This window comes from Esox lucius, chromosome 18 (assembly GCF_011004845.1).
Source record: "Esox lucius isolate fEsoLuc1 chromosome 18, fEsoLuc1.pri, whole genome shotgun sequence".
In the NCBI taxonomy this organism is placed as follows: Eukaryota; Metazoa; Chordata; class Actinopteri; order Esociformes; family Esocidae; genus Esox; species Esox lucius.
Window position 1 is genome coordinate 23,143,117 of NC_047586.1, and position 12,030 is coordinate 23,155,146.

Below are 12,030 nucleotides of genomic sequence, written 5' to 3' on the forward strand. Positions count from 1 at the left end.
AGGACGAGGGTCTATGAGAAAGATGAAGGGAAAGATTGAGAAAGAACCCAGCATTTCCCCACCGCCTCTCTCTACACCCACAACGGTAATAAACAACTAAAACGTGAAGAAAGAACATCAACATACAAACACGGTTCCTTGATAGTATACAGCTTAATAAAGATATGTGACAGATAGATTGAATCTCGACTTAAGCGAAAACAATGCTGTTCTAAAACGTTCAAATAAATCTGGACCACATATTTTTAAATTTGTTCTCTCCTCATCTTCCCTGCGTTCTCTGAGTGTCACTGGATGTCCCAGTTAACCCGCTCAGAACGAGGCTATGAACACACACACATACACACACCATAGAGTTCCAAGTGTTGAGGTCCGGGACCGCTTTCAGTGGCTGAACACTGTTGAACGTTGCACATTGAAATTATATGAAAAATTATTTCCTAATCTACATACTAGAGTCATGTTCCACAAAGCCCATTTCTCCCTGAATGTCCCAAAACGATGTTCCACAATGCCCATTTCTCCCTGAATGTCCCAAAACTTTGTCTTCCATTCCTACGTTACAATACACTGCTCATTCAAAACATCAAAAACACTACTGCATTATATAATAAAATATGAAAAAATTAATCCCTCATCACACACACACAAAACAACATCCCACACGAGAACCAAACAACCCTAAGAGACCCACATTCATATTTTGTTATAGACCATTGGATACTAGAGAGATACACAAAATAAACACAACGGTACTTTTTCATGACAGGGGATAGCGTCTTTCTATAAGCAGTAAAACTGGCAACAAGACCAGAGTCTGCCATCTAATTAAAGTGGGGTCCAAGGCTACCATTAGTCCCAGGCTAAATTGAAACCTTGGACAGAGTACTTTTGGGTAAGTGCAGCCCAGAAACATCAAGCACTACAATTATGATGATATTACAACCGAAAAAGACTGGCAGGAGATTGAGCTGGTGTTCAGGAGACATGACAAAAAGTCAGTAAAGCTCAGAATGAGCTTTACAGCAAAGCTTATGTATGGTTTCTTCTGCCAAATGAACTACCTGTAAACATTTCAACATACCGAACATCAACCTGATCAAGTGCAAACGAGGTTCACAGCCATGATAAATAAACAGCAATTTTACAAAGAAAAACAATATTGGTAAGGTTTTTCTTACCTCGGAGACTGGTCCAGCAGTTAGTTGTTCCTGCGGACAGCCAGGCTAGGCTAATATCCCTGGGTCCTTTTACTGTTTAAGTCCATGTCCCTGCATAGGGCAGTTTTACATCCGAAATAAACGCACTACAACACGCTCTCAAGCGCACAGCTTTTTGCGTTGAGCTGGTCAGTGGAAGACAGGTCCACACATCTGAGGTCAGCTGAGACGGGGAGAGGCAAGGGAGCAGGTGGGAGTGGAACCGAAAGGCGAGGAGCCAACTGGGAGGGAAGAGAGAAGGGAGTGCGCGTCCAGCCAGCCCACATCCTGACAGATTACTGCTGCAAGAGAACTCGCTCGCTCTCTTACAGTCCCTCTCTCTTGCTCACACAATATCAATGTCTCATTCTTTGTCTGTGTCTCACATGCACTCTCCCTTTGTAACACACCCAGGGAATACTGCCCACACTGCAGGTAGCACAAAGGATTGAAATGACAGTGAGAATGTCAACAAAAGCACAAGCATTTAGGGAAACAGTTACAAGACTAAAGAGAGCCAAAAAAAGAGGGGCAGAGAGGGAAGAATGAGCAGACATCTGGTCTTCCCTCACAAACCAGAACATAACGGTGTCACACTGCCCAGAACCCACAGACAGTGACCACATGAGCCAACCCTGTGTCTGTCTCTTTATTATTGTTTCTCCTCCAAGTTCTGGCTCGGTTCTGGAGTTCAGGGTTAGAAAATAAAGACAACAATAATTTAAACAGCTGGACTTAACCACACAAAACAGAACTCCTTACTTGGAACCTCCAGAGCTATGAACCAATCAGATCCATTAGAATTTCATGTGTGGGTGAACGTCCACACGCGTGAGTGAACGTGGATGCGTGCGCGTGCGTGCGTATGTGTGTGTGTGTGAGTGAGTGAACGTGGATATGTTTCAGCACGCACACATGCATATCTCAGTGAGTGGTCATTGTTGTTGAGTCACTAGAGAATCATTGTTCCACATCCTAATTGTGCAGTGTACACAACCAAGCCAGAGGAAAGTCCCCATGCTGACAACCAATGGCCTTCCACTCTCCTGAAAGCAACACTGCTTCCTGGGATTCAGACACCCAAAACCCCTGCCGTCACTGAAGAACTTTCATTTTCTAGGAACGTGAAACTGTTGTCCGTCCATTAAATTGATAACAGTTGGTTGAGTTTTCTGGGCCCAACCTGAACTATCCATATTCAGTGGGCAGCTGGGGTATGGGGTTATCAGCTGTTATCTCTACCTGGATATCTCTCCGTCTACCAGACTGCCACACCCTGTGAGATTAGTGAACAACATCCTACACACACTACTGTCAACACCCACTACTTACACAAAACTCTTCTCACACAACAGTCCCAGACCCACCAGACATTACAAGGTACACACATTTGTTGGCAGATTGGATGGGCTACAGTAGAATGTGTTAGCAGAAGAAGTTGTGCCAAAGATGGGTAGTAAAGATTCCATAGCCTGAATAAGCACAATATGTACTGTTCGTCCGTGGGCAAAGAAATGGAGATGCCCAGACACATCCTATTAGGAGAAAATATTAGACATTGATACTTCTATCATCTCAACCCCAACACTGTACGTGAATTTTAACGCTCATGGGACAGACTTTCACCACCTAAAGTAGGCTAGGAGTGCAGGAACCAAAGGGACCCACTGTCATTGGCTGCGTAAATGTTTGCCACAGAAAAAGGTGGGATTCTGCAGCAACCTAGCACCAGGATTGGAGGAAAATCCACAGTTTAGTCAAAACAAACCTCTAACTGGAGATGTAATGAGGAGAGAATAACAGCCTAGGCCATGGACTTTTTCTAACGTTCCACAGGAAATTACATACAGCCACTTCCGGTCTTGTTCCGGATGTTTGGAGATGAGGGAACGAAATGGAACCTGACGTAATCCACATGGGATGTGAGTCCTGTGTTTAAAAGCATGTTTCATCTGAGGATTCAGTGGAAATGCCACTTCCATCTCTTCAAGCAGGGATTTTAAATAGTCATCATGTGAGCTGTGGTCTAAGACGTCCCATTGTTCACTTCCTGATTGAGCTGAATGAGCTCATGACGAATTCTGATGAACTTTGGAATTAGATGGTGAGCAATATCTTTATAATATGATAACATCATTGAATGAGTAAGCAATGTTTTTTGTGAAAGCGCACAATTTTAGGGACAGTTCCTTATGCTTTTGAAAGAAAAACACTGCTAACCAGGCAGCAGTCCTGCCTCTGTCAAGACCAGCTATAAATACGTATTGGGTTCCCTCTGTGGCCCGTGTGTCTGGAATTAAAATGGAAAACCTCAAGTCTGTAGTGTAAAACAGAGGAGGCCACAACTTCACCGCAGAACTGTTCTTATTGGAACAGTGTGCCTCACTGAAGCGCTTGCAAAACACATTAGTGGCGGTTTCATTTTCTTTATTTTTCTGGGAGGGGGGCGGGGACAGAGTGTCCGTTTGATGGTTTGAAGAGGGGGTGAGGCTAAAATACTGTGTGTGCTAGCGTTTCACAGTTTGCATGCGTGTCTGATCAAGAGGCAGGTTGGCAGGTTGCCGTCAACCTGTGGGCCGTTGTTACATTGTCAGATATTCGTATTGAGTTAAACCCCCAGGCTTTCCCGGCTGCCAGGGAAACTATAACAGCCTAGTACCGTCCAGCCCTCGGCAGCTCAAGTCTTTAGGGAACCTACCATTTCATTGTGGACAAAAAGAGCCCTGAAAGCTGTCCAATTCAAACAGGGGCTATTATTTACAGTACAGAGAGAAACTCTCTATCTCACTGTTCAGATTTTCCTCCGATCTTGTTATCCCTACACACATCACTCCTTCACTCTTCTCACCCCCCCCCACCTCCCCCCTTTTCTGAGGGAAATGGTGGATTTCCTGACCAGAACAGGTCATAGATGAGGAAAGTCGTTCTCTGTGGCTGCTGCACAAATCACAGTCATTGCCGAATCAGAGACATGTTTGCGCTAATATAATACACATTCAAGTGTGGAAATGGCAGATTCTTTATGAAATATCGACATAGGCATACAGGGGCCCATTATCAGCAACCATCACCCATATGTACCAATGGCATGTTGTATTTGCTAATCCAAGTTTATAATTTTAAAAGGCTAAGTGATCATTAGAAAACCCCTTTTGCGATTCTGTTAGCACTGCTGAAAACCACTGTGCTGATTGAAGAAGCAATAAAACTGTCCTTCTTGAGACTAGTTGAGTATCTGGAGCATCAGCAATTGTGGGTCTGACTGAAGGCACAAAATAGACAGAAACAAATAACTTTCTTCTGAAACGCGTCAGTCTATCCTTGTTCTGAGTACAACACTGAACTACTCCATTCACAGAAAAGCGCAAACTGGCTCTAATCGAAATAGAAAGAGGAGTGGGAGGTTCTGGTGTAAAACTGAGCAAGAGGTTAAGTACATTAGAGTGTCTAGTTTGAGAATCAGATGCCTCCCAGGTTCTCAACTGGCAGCTTCATTAAAAAGTACCTGAAAAACACCAGTCTTAACGTCAACAGTGAAGAACTGACTCCGGGATGCTGGCTTTCTAGGTAGAGTTGCAAAGAAAAAGCCATATCACAGACTGGCCAATAAAAATATTAAGATGGGTAAAAGAACACTGACACTGGACAGAGGATATTGGAAAAAAAGTTGTGTTATGGACAGACAAAACTAAGTTTGAGGTATTTGAACCACAAAGAACAACATTTGTGAGACCAAATGAAAAAATGCTGGTGTGCTTGACACCATCTGTCAAGCATGTTGGTGGCAATGTGATGGTCTGGGGGGGCTTTGTTGGTGGTGAAGTGGGAGATTTTTACAGTGTAAAAGGGATCTTGAAGAAGGAAGGCTATCACTCCATTTTGTAATGCTATGACATGTGTGGACCCTGTGGACCATGCTTTGGAGCCAATTTCCTCCTACAACGAGACAATGACCCAAAGCACAGTTCCAAAGCAGTCAGCTGGTTTTCTGTCTATAATGAAGTGTCCAGCATAGTCACTGGATCTTAAACCTATTGAGCTGTTGTGTCAAATTGACAACTAGAATGCCCAAGGTCTGCAAGGCTGGAATTGCTGCAAATTTAGGATTCTTTGACAAAAGCAAAGTTTGAAGGACACAATTATTTAAATTAAAAGTCATTATTTCTACAAAAAATTAACAGTCTCTATAAAATAAATTGCAGAATAAGATGCAAGTTTGGACACCCTAAATTCTGTAATCTCAGATTATTTTTACAAGGTCACAGAACAATCAATAATTGATGTTGCCAATTTCAAAGCTTTACAAACACTCTCACTTTTTAAACCTTGTGCTAACACTCAGCAACCATGGATTCCTCTAAGTAACTGTGTAACACTGAAAATTAAAGTTATTGATGCCCACAATGCAGGGGAAGGCTACAAGAAGATAGCAAAGCATTGTCAGCTTGCAGTTTCCACGGAGAGAAATGTAAGTAAGAGATGGCAATTTAGGGGATATCTTGAGGTCAAGATCTGGAAGAGCAAGAAAACAGAGAACTGCTCATATGCTGGTCAGAAAGGCAAATCAAAACCCACATTTGACTGCAAAAAACCTGCAGGAGATTTAGGAGTGTGGAAGCACTGATCCATGGTGCAGGGATGCACCAACAAGACCTTCATGGAAGAGTCAGTAGAAGAAAACCATACCAACGTTCTCATCATAAAATCCAATGTCAGAAGTAGGTACTAGAATCTACAGAAGCCTGAGGCGTCTTGAAAACAAGTGCTGTGGACTGATTAATTTAAAATATAACTCTTTGGCCACAATAAGCAAAAGGTATGTTTGGAGAAAAAAGGAGCAGCATTTCATGACAAGAACACCTTGCCAACTGTTGAGCATGGGGGTGGATCTGTCATGCTTTGGGGTTGTTTTACAGCCAGTGGCACAGGAAACATTGCACAGGTGGATGGAAAAATGTATTTCACTAAATAACAGCAAATTCTTGAAGCAAACATCACACAGTCTGTAAAAAAGCTGAAGCTGAAAAGAAGGTGGCTTCTATAACAGGATAATGATCCTAACACACCTTGAAATCCACCATGGTCTGCCTCAAGAGACATGAGCTGAAGGTTTTGGAATGGCCATCACAGTCCCCTGACTTAAACATCAATGAAAATCTCTGGTTAGATCTTAAAAGAGCTGTGCATGCAAAACGGCCCAAGAATATGGCAGAACAAGCAGGCTTTTGCAAGGAAGAATGGGAGAAAATCTCAAATACAAGAATACAACTTTTAAAAAGCGTTTGCAATCTGTGATATCTGCCAGAGGGGGTGATACTTAGTACTATGTATGGTGTCTAAATCTTTGCACATGCCACAATTATGTTTTTATTTAATTTTTGTTCAATCTATGACATGCATAAATGTTTGCTGAAAATATTGTTGTTGTTTTTTTATATTGTTGACTGTTTGCATCTTTTAATAAAAAATAAAAAACATCACCAAAATGTTATTTGCCAAGGGGTGGCCAAAATCTTGCATACAACTATGTTTTCATGGAGCACAAGTACATTCCTAAGTGATCCCAAACTTCTGAATGGTAGGATATATACAACAACAACCTGGTGGGAATATTACAGGAAAAGGATGAGCAACTGTTTTAGGTAAAGGGTTTAAATGTTTAGATCAGGGACAGAATGGCATATTTTACAACCTGGCAGTAGCGGGATTAGAACCCAGGAAGCTGACGGACACTAGTCAGATACTCCATAACCACAAAGCCACCCCAAAATATACTATACATGTGTATTATCAGCCCCATACAATCCCTTCATGAAACAACCTGGTCAGCAATGGACCAATGATAGAGACTGTACTAAAGTTGAACTAAATAGGCTCTGTGCACAAGCATATGGACGAACTTGCGCTTTAGCCAGATGTCGGCATATCAGTTTCCGGTTTACTTAAGGCGTCACCCAAAATGTCAGTTTTTAGTAGATGTCTCCAAGACCTGCCTAAAATAAGCATTAGTGATGTCCATCGAATTGTTGATGCCTGGTCCCCTGCTCCAACAAGCAAGCGGAACAAGGGATTCAAACTCTACGTATCAAGTCATCTGCACAACTATGAGGGTAAGTAGTTTACTGTGGTATGCCGGCTGGCTATCGGCTAAGCTAGTTAGCGACTGTTCCTTTTTAGTGTAGTATTAGGCAGGACAATAGAACGCATAAAAATTCACCATAGCCTCAAAAACGGCAAAAGAACGCTGGCTGAGCAGGAACGCTAGCGCATCCCCATAGCAAGTGAATTGAAACGAACCTTCGTTCAGCCTCTTCTAACCAGAATGAAGCTTAAAATTCCATAGCCTCAAAAAAGCACCAAAACAGGTCTCCTCTTTTATTTCACTACTGTAACCTCATTTCACAATGAAACAGAAAAATAAAAACTGGCATAGGAAGTAAACATCTGGTCCTATATGGTATTAATTGCACTTAAACCTGCGTTAAGTATATAAAAAAAAAAAGATTTTTTTTCGGACTATTTCTAGTCTAGCGTTTGAAGTCATTGATGGCGCAAGCCATATTTTATTAAAAAGAGGACATTCTCCTGATTAAAATTATGCCCCACTTGTACCTTGAAACTTAAATGAGTCACGTACATTATATTTCATTTTTTTTCGTACAACAGCATCACTCATCTTGTTGTGAGTTTAGGTGTTTACTAATCCAGATGAGTATTAGTAAGTAAACTGGAAACTGCAATACCGACTTCTAGACAAAAGCGGAAGTTCGTCACTACGTTGGTGCACAGAGCCTATTGTAGGTTTACTGGTTGGGATTATAACCACAGGATATATCCAGACTGACAGACACACATTTGCAAATAAGCGTCAGGACATGAACGTCACAAGCACAAAAGCGGAAAGCAAACCCACAGTAAGGCACTTTCTATCCAAAGAGATACATGCATAAATATGAACCTCAAGAAACAAAGTTAACCAAAAACAGATGAGTTAGCAGGCCTCAAGATGGGCCCCAAAAACACATCAACATGGATACATCCTGAGACTGCACTTCCTAAGACTATCTCTGAGAAGCGATTTCACTGAACGTCAATGTACAGTGGGGAGAGCAAGTATTTGATACACTGCTGATTTTGCAGGTTTTCCCACTTAAAAAGCATGTAGAAATCTGTAATTTTTATCATAGGTACTCTTCAACTGTAAAAAATCACATTGTATTGTATTTTTAAGTAATTAATTAGCATTTTATTGCATGAAATAAGTATTTGATACATCAGAAAAGCAGAACTTAATATTTGGTACAGAAACATTTGTTTGCAATTACAGATATCATACGTTTCCTGTAGTTCTTGACCAGGTTTGCACACACTTCAGCAAGGGATTTTGGCCCACTCCTCTATACAGACATGCTCCAGATCCTTCAGGTTTCGGGGCTATCGCTGGGCAATACGGACTTTCAGCTCCCTCTAAAGATTTTCTATGGGTTTCAGTTCTGGAGACTGGCTAGCCTTGAGACGCTTCTTACGGAGCCACTCCTTAGTTGCCCTGGCTGTGTGTTTTGGGTCGTTGTCATGCTGGAAGACCCAGCCACAACCCATCTTCAATGCTCTTACTGAGGGAAGGAGGTTGTTGGCCAAGATTTCACAATACATGGCCCCATCCATCCACCCCTCAATATGGTGCAGTCGTCCTGTCCCCTTTGCAGAAATGCTTCACAGTTGGGATGGTGTTCTTGGGGTTGTACTCATCCTTCTTCTTCCTCCAAACAAAACGAGTGGAGTTTAGACCAAAAAAGCACTATTTTTGTCCCATCAGACCACATGACCTTCTCCCATTCCTCCTCTGGACCATCCAGATGCTCACTGGCAAACTTCAGACGGGCCTGGACATGCGCTGGCTTGAGCAGGGGGACCTTGCGTGCACTGCAGGATTTGAATCTATGATGGCGTAGGGTGTAACTAACGGTTTTCTTTGAGACTGTGGTCCCAGCTCTCTTCAGGTCATTGACCAGGTCTTGCCGTGTAGTTCTGGGATGATCCCTCACCTTCTTCATGATCATTGATGCCCCACGAGGTGACATCTTGCATGGAGCCCCAGACAGAGGGAGATTGACCATCATCTTGAACTTCTTCCATTTTCTAATAATTGCGCCAACAGTTGTTGCCTTCTCACCAAGCTGCTTGCCTATTGTCCTGTGGCCCATCCCAGCCTTGTGCAAGTCTACAATTTTATCCCTGATAAAATTACACAGCTCTCTGGTCTTGGCCATTGTGGAGAGGTTGGAGTCTGTTTGATTGAGTGTGTGGACAGGTGTCTTTTATACAGGTAACGAGTTCAAACAGGTGCAGTTAATACAGGTAATGAGTGGAGAACAGGTGGGCTTCTTAAAGGAAAAACTAACAGGTCTGTGAGAGACGGAATTCTTACTGGTTGGTAGGTGATCAAATACTTATGTCATGCAATAAAATGCAAATTAATTATTTAAAAATCATACAATGTGATTTTCTGGATTTTTGTCCCTCACAGTTGAAGTATACCTATGATAAAAATTACAGACCTCTACATGCTTTGTAAGTAGGGAAACCTGCAAAATCGGCAGTGTATCTAATACTTGTTCTCCCCACTGTAGTTCTTTAGCTTCATATAGGCATCATGTGACTCCTCTCCTTATTTGAAGTCAAGAGCACTTTGGCAGCTACTGTGTGACCAGGTAAAATGGAACATAAGTATGTAGCACTGGCCCAGGGTGGATACTGTGAGTTACTACGTTCAAATCCAAGTGTCCAAATGGGACCGGCCCTCTCGTACTACATCACATCAAACAACCTTCTAGAGCCCAAACATAAACACAGGGAAACAGTTAAATAAGGCTATATGCACTATCACAGTGATGGTCAAAAAGGGAAAACAGTAGGTTGGTAAGTATACCACTTAAGTCTAAAATTCCCTTCACAATTCCACCCTTGCCCAATCCATAACAACTTAAAAATTCTCTCCAGGTATTGTATAATTTCCACAGGTTGTCCCATTTTCTATGTCCAACGTCATCCAAATGTGTATTGCATCACAGGCCTTTTGTGTTATGACTATGTACTATGTGGCTGAGAATAAAATGTTTCAGCGCTTTCTAAACAGGATTGAGCTACGTTACAAATAGCCGTCTTGTATCTATGTCAGCAAACACACAGTGCCAGACTATGAGCGAGCCGAAGCACATGATAACAATGAATTGGCCAAGCTGGGAGACAGACCTCCCATGGGCCCAGGCTGGGAGACAGACCTCCCACGGGCCCAGGCTGGGAGACAGACCTCCCATGGGCCCAGGCTGGGAGACAGACCTCCCATGGGCCCAGGCTGGGAGACAGACCTCCCATGGGCCCAGGCTGGGAGACAGACCTCCCATGGGCCCAGGCTGGGAGAGGAGAAGTACCGTACCACAGACACACCCTATTATGACAGTTTTGTATGCACAGAGCCTATTTAGAGTACAACAACTGTCATGAAAACAATTTCATTATAAAAACTATTTAAATTCACACCTGCAACTGAGAGTCAACACGTACCCACAATGCTTTGGCCAGAACGCTTACTTTGAATGCGTGTAAACCAAATGACAGCGTTGTTTACTTGTTCGACAGAGAGCACCATGTTAGTCACCAAGAACTGTTGCTAGTTAATAGAAATGATTCCGAGCAAGATGTTCTTAGTTGCTACCAAACTACCAAAATACTTTTCTTCTGATTCTGTTTATGGAGCTGGAAGGACCTACAGAACCTGTCTTCCTTTGTCACTGCTCATTGCAATACACAGAGGAAGACACTGTCTTTACACCTCAGTCACCACAGTAGATAATCTGTGAGAAAAGGTGTCCCAAGGTACCTCGGAAGGCTCTGTGTCACGATTTACATTTTCACCCATTTACACTATTCAAAAATGCATTTCTGACTCAAGTCTGGCAACACGTCTCATTTACCTTAGTGTAAAAATACTTACTGTGTTTGTAGGTTAAACAAGAATTAATAAAATGAGTACCTGTAAAATATCTAATTTGTTAGATGACATAGCAACTTAGTGTTTTGACTACTTTAACATTTGTAGGTATGACTATTTTAAGTTGTATTTGAAGAGGAATATAGGGCTACTGTGACTTCAATGACAACACCAAAATGAGCCCCGTACTGCAAGCTCAACCCCCCCACCCCACCCTCTCCAGCCTGGCTCCCTGAGGTGTCGTTACAGAACTCAAGATCTAGGACGCATGGCGCGTGAGAAAGTACGAGCGCCAATCAAAGACAAGAGTCGGACAGCTTTGTGGGACAGTATTCTGGGTCAGAACTATACTTGGCTCAGGGAAACAACAATCTTCTAGATGAGCAAATGTATGGTCTTCGTTTCTAAATTCCTAAGTAAGAAAGCAAGAGGAAAGACCAAAGTACAACAACTTAAATGTGATAACAGATCAAAATATTTCGTTTTTATGTGAAAACTATAAAAGACAGACAGATTTTCACCCAAGGACTTTGTTTCTCCAGGTCACACTGACCTTCTCTCCACCACTGTCTTCCAGATCAGTGTGATCTCATTTGTCCAGGTGCCCCCTAAGAGATCAATCACAGATCTCTCCTGGCCTGAATAGAAAGCCTTTGATGATCTAGAAAACTACAAAAGGCTTTAAATAGCCTAGCATTAGCACTAATGGCTAAAGCCACTAAGTCCCATCCATTTGTCAACAGTGTGTGTGCGCGCATGTGTGTCAAACCCTGTCAGCATCTCTAGATAGATAAAGAAACACGGCAGTTTGGCAACAAAGACCCATCAGAGCAATCTACA

The 12,030-nt window shown here is 42.4% G+C and overlaps 1 protein-coding gene across 3 annotated transcripts in view; it reads right to left on the reverse strand.

Moving 5' to 3' along the window:
• LOC105017484 (pleckstrin homology domain-containing family G member 1) overlaps positions 1-12,030 on the reverse strand; it is a 73,395-nt gene that overhangs the window by 45,603 nt on the left and 15,762 nt on the right. The window contains exon 1 of one of the 3 annotated variants that reach the window (XM_010882143.3): positions 1,182-1,497. The exons of the other annotated variants lie outside the window; for them this stretch is intronic. The gene's annotated coding sequence lies outside the window, so the exon portion shown is untranslated. Of the gene's footprint in view, positions 1-1,181; positions 1,498-12,030 lie in introns of those variants that run through there. 3 annotated transcript variants of the gene reach the window in all.